Source organism: Astatotilapia calliptera, chromosome 3 (genome assembly GCF_900246225.1).
Source record: "Astatotilapia calliptera chromosome 3, fAstCal1.2, whole genome shotgun sequence".
Taxonomy (NCBI): Eukaryota; Metazoa; Chordata; class Actinopteri; order Cichliformes; family Cichlidae; genus Astatotilapia; species Astatotilapia calliptera.
In genome coordinates, this window is record NC_039304.1 from 24,391,267 (window position 1) to 24,400,845 (window position 9,579).

Below are 9,579 nucleotides of genomic sequence, written 5' to 3' on the forward strand. Positions count from 1 at the left end.
ACAAAAAGCAGATTTAATAATAGGTTAATTTATTTACATGAAAAAGTGAGCTCTGCAATCTCAAAACACTATTTACTGAGGTCATTTCTAAGAGTTACACTGATTTTGACAGTATAAAGTCACATTTCTCACTCACGCCACCTAGCGGGCCCCTTTTTATTTGCCAAACATGATTCACTCATAGTGCTCTCTCTCCCATGTGTTCAAATGTTGTTCTTATCTTAGTCTAAGGACAGAGTTTCCTGTGCAGATACGAAAAAGATCAGAAAACAGTTGACAAGAGCAAATATAAAAACTGGCTTCACTTTTTAATTTTAATTATACATCCAAATCTCAGCAACAGCAGTTTCTTCAATGCACTTTATCTAGTAAGTTAAAGAAGTGGAATCTCCACTTACAATCATAGCTGCAGAGTGTGAAGTCGTTCTAAAATGGAAAACGACTCTGCCCCCTAGTCGTCAGTGTATTGGTGGTTCTTGGTGTCTGAGGCTGGGCGCTAAGGTATGTACCGGCTCACTCTGGTGGCTGCTTGGCAACACCTGTGCCTCAATCAGGCCCTCTGCCCTCTGGGCTTGCGGATCGGTTCACTCTGGCGCAGCTGCCTGCTGGCAGAGCCCGCGGGCATGTCACTGCAGCCCCCTCAGGCTTGTTCTCCGTGGCTGCTGGGTGACCCCTCGTTCGGGGGCTCTCCTCAGCTCTTCCCAGGAAGGTGACACAGTTGCCCCTCCAATTGTTAGTGTGATGGTGTTGTGTTTATTATGTTGCTCTTTTTTTGCTTCTTCTTTTTTTCTTTTCTTAACAGGTGATCCAGGTGGTTTGTTTTTAAGTGCCCTTTCTCACTGTCCCTCTTCCCCTCTGTCTTTCTCCCCCCTCTCTTTCTTTGTTCCTTTCTTTCTCTCTTTCCTATCCTCCAGTCATGTCTGTCCTGTCTGTAATAAATGAAAATAAAATAAATAAATAATAATAATAACCAAGGTCAATCAAATGGACCAATCTGGCAAGGTGATCTACTTGGATAACCTTGATCCATGATGATCCACTTGGTAAAGTAAATCCATTGGGCATCTTTCTTGGCCTTCAGACAATAATTCTGATGGCTTAAGAACCAAACAGGACAGGCCAAAAACAAATAAACAAAAAAATGACTCTACCCCCTGGGCCCTGTTTCAGAAAGCGGGTTTAGTGCAAACGCTGAGTAAGTATACCCAGGCGTGATTGGCTGTACAGATGGCACTCACATTCCAATCATTGCTCCTCCAGTAAATGAAGGAGACTATGTGAACAGGAAGTCTTTCCACAGCAGTAATGTACAGGTACATAGTTCCCTGTAGCATTTCAAACTAACAAATCATTTCATTATAGTAATGGATGCTAATTTGTGTTCTCTGCACTGTGAAGATCATATGTGATGCTGCCAACATTATCACAAATGTGGAAGCCAAGTGGCCAGGCTCTGTCCATGACTCACAAATATTCCGTGAATGTACACTGAGCACAAAATTTGGACATGGTGAGTTGAAAATACTTTAAAATCTATAAAGACCAATTGCTTCAGGGACATTTGAACTGAAGTGTATCCTTCTGTCTTAGGAGAGTTCACTGGCTACTTGCTTGGTGATAGGGGGTATCCATGTTTACCCTATTTGCTTACCCCTTACTCTGAACCGGGCCCACAGCAACAATATAATCTGGCTCATTGCAGGACAAGAGCCAGAGTTTAAATGACTATCGGAATGCTTAAGGCCCGGTTCCAGTGCCTGCAAAGACTCAGGGTCACCCCAGAAAGGGCATGTGACATTATTGTGGCATGTGTGATTCTTCACAACATTGCCACAATTAGAGGAGAACACTGTCCTTCTGAACCAAACATCAGCAGTGATCCAAACCATGAACATCCTGACCCTCTCACGGACATACAAGATGGAAGCGCAGTCAGAGACACCATATGTCACAATCATTTCTTTTGACCCATCACCTCAACATGTTGAAAGAAGAATAAACAGATTTTTTGTTCAACTGGCTTTATTGGTCGCCTGTGTTTCCTGTACACAAAGTATTAATAAGTATACAGGGAGTGCAGAATTATTAGGCAAATGAGTATTTTGTCCACATCATCCTCTTCATGCATGTTGTCTTACTCCAAGCTGTATAGGCTCGAAAGCCTACTACCAATTAAGCATATTAGGTGATGTGCATCTCTGTAATGAGAAGGGGTGTGGTCTAATGACATCAACACCCTATATCAGGTGTGCATAATTATTAGGCAACGTCCTTTCCTTTGGCAAAATGGGTCAAAAGAAGGACTTGACAGGCTCAGAAAAGTCAAAAATAGTGAGATATCTTGCAGAGGGATGCAGCAGTCTCAAAATTGCAAAGCTTCTGAAGCGTGATCATCGAACAATCAAGCGTTTCATTCAAAATAGTCAACAGGGTCGCAAGAAGCGTGTGGAAACACCAAGGCGCAAAATAACTGCCCATGAACTGAGAAAAGTCAAGCGTGCAGCTGCCAAGATGCCACTTGCCACCAGTTTGGCCATATTTCAGAGCTGCAACATCACTGGAGTGCCCAAAAGCACAAGGTGTGCAATACTCAGAGACATGGCCAAGGTAACAAAGGCTGAAAGACGACCACCACTGAACAAGACACACAAGCTGAAACGTCAAGACTGGGCCAAGAAATATCTCAAGACTGGTTTTTCTAAGGTTTTATGGACTGATGCAATGAGAGTGAGTCTCTCCCTGCACACACAGATGTCCCCCTAAAATAGCTAAAACTAAAAACAAACTAAAAACTACTTCCAAAAACATTCAGCTTTGATATTAATGAGTTTTTGGGTTCATTGAGAACATGGTTGTTGTTCAATAATAAAATTATTCCTCAAAAATACAACTTGCCTAATAATTCTGCACTCCCTGTATTATTATGTTGTTCAAACACTGAAATAATTCGTCCATCTCTGACCACTTCACCCACCCTTAACTGATGTTCCAGCAGTGAAATCTCAATCTTGGTCTTTTGGATCTGCTGCTTGAAGTGTTCCATTTCCAAGTCGCATTTTTTTTATTTTCTTGATCAAATAGGTCTTGTACAGCTGCTTTACAGGGAGCTATTGAAACACAGAAAATAGCATTGACATTCATAGTACATGCCTACTTAGGTTGGTTGTAAATCAGTGCTGAACATCTTACTGAGGAATGGTTTATTGGAGAAGTGACTGGACCCTCTTCCTCTTCATTTCCGTCATCACTCTGTTAGAGACATAGAAAGTCCATGGTTTTATTATAGTACCACATTTTATTCAATTGTTATATTTTCCATTGTAAGATGTAAACCTCATAAAGTGTCTCTGTTGCTTCCTCCTCTGCAACAGCTGTCAATGTTTCTTCATCCAATGGCAGCAAAAGTGAAAGCAGTGCAGGAGGCGCCACCCCCAAAATCAGTGACAGAGCTCAAAGCTTATTTGGGTTGTTGAACTTCTGTAATAAGTTCTTGCCAAACTTTTCCACACTGTTGGCCCCACTACACAAGCTTCTGAGAAAGGGGGAACCATGGTGTTGGGGACCAGTACAGGAGAAGCTTTTCTGCAAGTCAAAGACTGTTGCAGTCAAGCAGTGTATTGGTACACTATGATGAGCAGAAAGATTTAATTCTTTATTGCGATGCGTCCTCCTGCAGAGTGGGAGCAGTACTAGCTTACCGCATGCCAGATGGTCAGGAAAAACCCATTGGGTTTGCATCACGTACCCTTGAATGCAGCAGAAAAGAACTACTCACAGCTGGATAAAGAAGGATTGGCTGTAATATTTGGTGTATAGTATTTTTCACAAGTACCTGTACGGCAGGAAGTTTATGATTATCACGGATCATAAGCCATTGATAAGTTTATCCTATGAGATGAAGGCCGTCCCTCAGATGGCGTCACAGAGGATCATGCGATGGGCAGTGTTATCAAGAGCATATGAGTATGTCATTAAATACAGAGAAGGCAAGAATAACAGTAATGCTGATGGTCTGAGTCGTCTTCCTCTTCCAGAGAACTTCCCTAAAGAGGTGGCAACAGAGGACCAGGTGTTGATGGTAGATCAGGACCAGGAGGGCGTGATGACATGTGAGCAGCTGGAAAGATGGACAACCAAAGATCTCCTTTTCTCCAGAGTGCGTGAGTATGTTTTGAGAGGATGGCCCACTATGCAGCATCCTAATTTTCAACCCTACAGACAGAGACAACAGGTGCTGAGTGTGCAGGATGGGTGTGTGCTGTGGGGGGCTAGGGTGGTGATACCATAACGAGGTTGACGCCCCCTTTTGGCTACATCAGTCACCCCCGGGAATGAGCCGCATGAAGGGCCTGGCCAGAAGCTACATGTGGTGGCCGCATATGGAGACTGACATCGAAGACAAGGTGAGGTCCTACAGTACATGTCAAGAACATAGACACAAGTCTCAAGAGGCACTGCTATACCCCTGGGAGTGGCCAGAAAAGCCCTGGAGAAGAATACACATTGATTATGCGGGCCCGTTTTGAGTAAAATGTTCTTAGTAATAGTGGACGCACACTCCAAATGGTTAGATGTGCATGCAGTTCCATCCGCTACATCAGCTGCAACCATAGACTGCCTGAGAAACTGTTTCAGCACACGTGGCCTTTAAGGCTGCAGACCCGGAATTGGGATACAGCCATGGTCTCCGTGGTTCCTTAGTTGTAGGATATCACAGTGCCTATGCCATCTCCAAAATACGCTTGCTGATGTCGGGGCAGCATGAGTACGAGCAACTTTTTTTGGAGATGCCCGTGATGCTGCCCCCACCACGATCATTCAAATGCCACATCAAAGAACACTGACTATCGGAAACTCATTCCACTTTTAACATATTAGCTCACTAAGCCTACTGGCCTAAGCATATTAGCCTACTCGTCATTAGAGGATGCTCTAATGACGAGAAGACTGTCACAGGGATACACCACTACTTTAGTTTTTACTTGCTTATGTGGAAAATTGTGCAAGATAAGGTAGGGTAGAAGGCTGACTGTTACTGTCACATTAGAAGTGAATGTGTAATTCTGTCGATATAACACATTTGACCTAACAGTCCTATTGCCAATGTGGGGAAAACACTAAACTTTGTTGGGAAGAGGTATTTCCTCTCCTTTTTCACGAGTCAGAATAGTGTCTGCTGTTTTTCTTTGTTTTTCTATTGTTAGTACTCACAGCATTATATATATATATATATATATATATATATATATATATATATATATATATATATATATATATATATATATATATACATACATATATATATGCCGGCATTATATATGCCGTGCTTCTGATGCGCTGTCACCGTGTTTACACGCGAGTTTATGCGCAAATATAAAAATAATGATAAAGCAAGTGATATAAAACAATGATCAAAATCAATAATGACATAGCACCAGTCTGAAAGTGTTATACTGGTAGAAAACATGTAGTGTATATTGCTTTTGTGTGTATTTGCTTTAGATTTTTTCTTAACTGGATAGCGTAGTGATGACAATATTTGCCTTTTGAACTTGTTAGACCCTAACCAAAGCAAACCACAAGTTACTCAAAAGAGATGAAAAAAAAAACAAAAAAACTTTTGTTGTTCTTTTGTTCATTTTGGACTTATTTTATTTCCTCATCCTTTGCAGCTCTGCCTTTTCTTTTTCTGAATCATTTTTTAAATTGTCATACTTTCAGCAGAATGTGTTTATTTATTTCTCCTCCTCAGGTCAGTTTCATGTGGTCGGATCTCGCCAGCCTATCATAACCAGTCCAGGTGATGACGTCATCCTGCCGTGTCACGTGGAGCCAAAGTTTAATGTGGCGAGGTTGACGGTGGAGTGGTCGTCGTCCTGACCCCAACGACCATCTGAGCCGAGTGGAATATGTTCATCTTTACAGGCACAACAAGGAGATGACTGACATGAAGCTCCCATCATACTTCGGGAGGACGGCGTTGTTCACAGATGGCCTGAGAGAAGGAAACATCTCACTAAGAATCACCAATGTGACACAAGAAGATGAAGGAAGATACAGATGTTTCATCCCAAAGTTGGACCAAAGTTAAAGAGTCAAACAAAGTCTTCAATTGTTCGCCTGATTGTTGGTGAGTTGGACTAAAAAGAGTCTTGTTGTTTGATTTCAAACTTGCCTTAAAGACTATTGCAAAAATTATAGCAAATAATTTCCGATCTTTTGTTCTGCCAAACTTAAATTCAGCTAAAACTGTGACAACAGAGACACCACTGCATCCTGAAACTCTCCAAACTCCTAATCTGGCAGAAGAGTTTCACAGTAAAGGTGAGAACATGAAGAACAAATTAAGTCTTTCTCTCACTGATTGCAGCCTATCTGTCTAGTCCTTACACGTGCAGCTCTTATTTTGAAGCACATACAGGAAGTGTAGTGTAATACCCTTAAGCAGTTCTGTTTTATGTTTTCTGCTCTGAGAATTCTGTGACTTGAAGTATTAAAGTCACCATCAGGGCTTATATTTCAGTAATTCAAACTTTATTTAACTGTTATGTAACTTATGTGCTTGATAGTTTAATACATGTGACCATTATGTTGTGTCTTATAGTAGATCTCATCTCTGTTTGGTTTTTCCTGGCAGGTGGTTTGTCCCGTCGGAGCCGACTGATCCCACTTGTGGTTTTCTGTTTGTTTATTCTCCTCTGTGTCGCAGTCGCAGGAGGCTGGTTCACTGAGTCAGAGTCAAAAAACAGAAGTATGTAAAAATCAGGCCCACTAGAGGGCGTCATCCCCTCAGGCCACGATCATGAAGTCTGTTTTGGTCTGTTTGGTCAGAGACATTCATATCAGTGTCCTCCCTGAGGTCATTCTGTAGCTCTGGGAGTGCTCCTCCTGTTCCTCCTTACACAAAGGAGCAGGTAATAGTCCTGCTGATGGGTTAAGGACCTTCTATTTCCCAATGGCACTTATTGATGTTCCAAAAAAAACATTCCTTTCAGATTGTTTCAGATATTTTTTTGAAGAACACTGCACACCATGCTAAAATATTCCAAGTTTTTTTTTTTCTAATAGTTTTTTTACAAAATAGCTTTTTGGTGCAAAAATACAGCTTTATTCCTGATAAACTGTGCTACACTTGGTGATTCATCATAGATTCAGCTATAAAAATGGGAACAATTTTTTTTCTTTTGTTTGCTTGTTTTTGGGCGTTTGTTTTACAGGTTGCTAGTAACAAAATGCCTAAACATGCTATTTAAATTGGTTCTTTGTTGTCTGTTTGTCTTTTTTAGTCAAAACACTGGTTCATCCCTTGAGTTAGATCCCTTTTTCATGCTGGGACCCTTCATAGATCAGTATTGCTTAAGAGACAAAAACATTCCTGTGACTATACTGCTTACAAGAACTGGCCTAAAAAATAAGTGAAAAAGCAGCCAGTGTTCAAAGAAAAAGTCTGAAAAACATTCAGAAAGCATGGAGATTAACTATGATCTTTGGTCATGTTTTTAAGGATCACTTTTTTGGGGAAGAGGAACAACTTTATTAACTGACCAACGCATTTTCGGGTTGTGGCCTTCATCAGGGTCAAGGTCACAGCCGGAAGGCGTTGGTCAGTCAGTAAAGTTGTTCCTTTTCCCTTTAAGTGTTGTTGGATTTCCTGCATTGTGATTTTTTTTCCTTTTTTTTTTTTTTCATCCACGTTTCTCTGGAAACATTGTGCCAGAAATGTTTGCAAAGATCACTTTTTTTTAAACAAAAAGTGAGTACCCAGAGAGCTGTATGCCCAGCCAGGCAAGATAAACTTTACTCGTCACAATGACACTTCAACCCTGTCTCTGTCAGTCCCTGCATCCTTAAATGTCTCCAGTTGTCCCGAGTTCCCCCTGACTGTCTCCTTGGTGTATTTAAACCCCTGTTCCTCCCTGTCCTCGTCGTCTGTTGTCTTCATCTCTGCTATCAGTCATCATAATTTTACCATCTCTGTGCAAGTCTGCAAATTTCTTTATTAAATCATAAGATTCGTAAATTCATCAAGTCTCTCTGTGCCTGAGTCCTTGTCTCAAAACATGACATCATTGTTTTGTGCATTTTAACACAATTTAATTCCCATATTTGTGAAAGAAAAGCAAAACACTTCACAGTCTGTAACAAAACCATCAAATCAGATATAGGTTATTAAAATGCTGCAAACGAAGAATCGATTGGAATAAATAAAAATAATACATATCCTAACCTTCATTACAGGGGGAAAATGATGAATGATGCTCATAGTGAGTAAGAAGTAAACTGAGTGCATTTTTTGGACAGGGATTCACTTTTAATGTGTATGTATAATACAATACAGATACATACAAAATACACTCCAAAAATAGAGTCCTTGAAATGTACAAATGCACAAAATATTGATTAAAAAAAATATAAAAATGGAGGCAACTTTGCCTCTATGGTACAATGTATACAATGTATGAAAAAATCTTTACTGCAGATACTACTATGGCTCTGGTTGGAGGTTTGCTAATCCCTTTTGGTGGTAGGGTAACAAACATCGTGGGAAAACACGTTTCCAACACTGCAGGTTACCTGGGTGCACTGTTTAAAAAAAATAAAAAAATAAAAAAATCCTAATATAAAAGTATTTTACTGTGTATTTTACAGTTTTGTACTGTTCTTCTAGAATATCATTAAATTTACATCAATAGACTGTGATTTTACGTTTCAAATGTAAATTTATGTAAAATCACTGTAATGTAATAAAACATAATTTTCTTGTTTTTTAAATGTATTTGTCAGTACATATGCATATTTAGATTGTTGAAATACATTCACAAATGTATCATGATTTCACAAATATTTGTCCGTTATTTGAAAGATTGAACTGTTAAATTCAAATGTAATGCCATGGAAAAATATATGAAATGGTTCCTATAAATGTTTTTAACATCAAATAATTATTACTATTATTGCTGTTTCGGGCGATCATGGCTCAAGAGTTGGCAGTTCGCCTTGTAATCAGAAAGCTGCCGGTTCGAGCCCCGGCTTGGACACTCTCGGTCGTTGTGTCCTTGGGCAAGACACTTCACCTACCACCCACTGGTGATGGCCAAAGGGGAATTATAAAGTGGAATTGTAAAGCGCTTTGAGGGTCTCAAAAAGCATGATATGAATGCAATCCATTATTATTTAAACTAACTGTTAACTGTATATTTCTGTACATTTAAGTATTATTATTCATATTGCTGCATTCATTGATATTGTTTATAGGTAATTTCATTGTTTAATCACATTGTTCCTAATTTAATGTTTAAAAGCACTTGAAAAAGGCAAAATCCCATGTAAAATTAGGGCAACAAATTGTATTTTCATTACTGGAAATAACCGTATTTTTATGAGTAAGTTATTTTCTGTTATTTTACGGTATTATTTTGGTGCCCCAGCTGCCGGAATATTACTGGGGTTTTTTTAAAGATGTTTTTCAGCTAAAAAGAAACATGGTCTGACTCCTACCTAACTATATAAAAACCTTCCAGAGACGGAGGCGCTGCAGGCGGTGGTGTGGAAGCCAGAGGTGCCGCAAACTGGACGGAT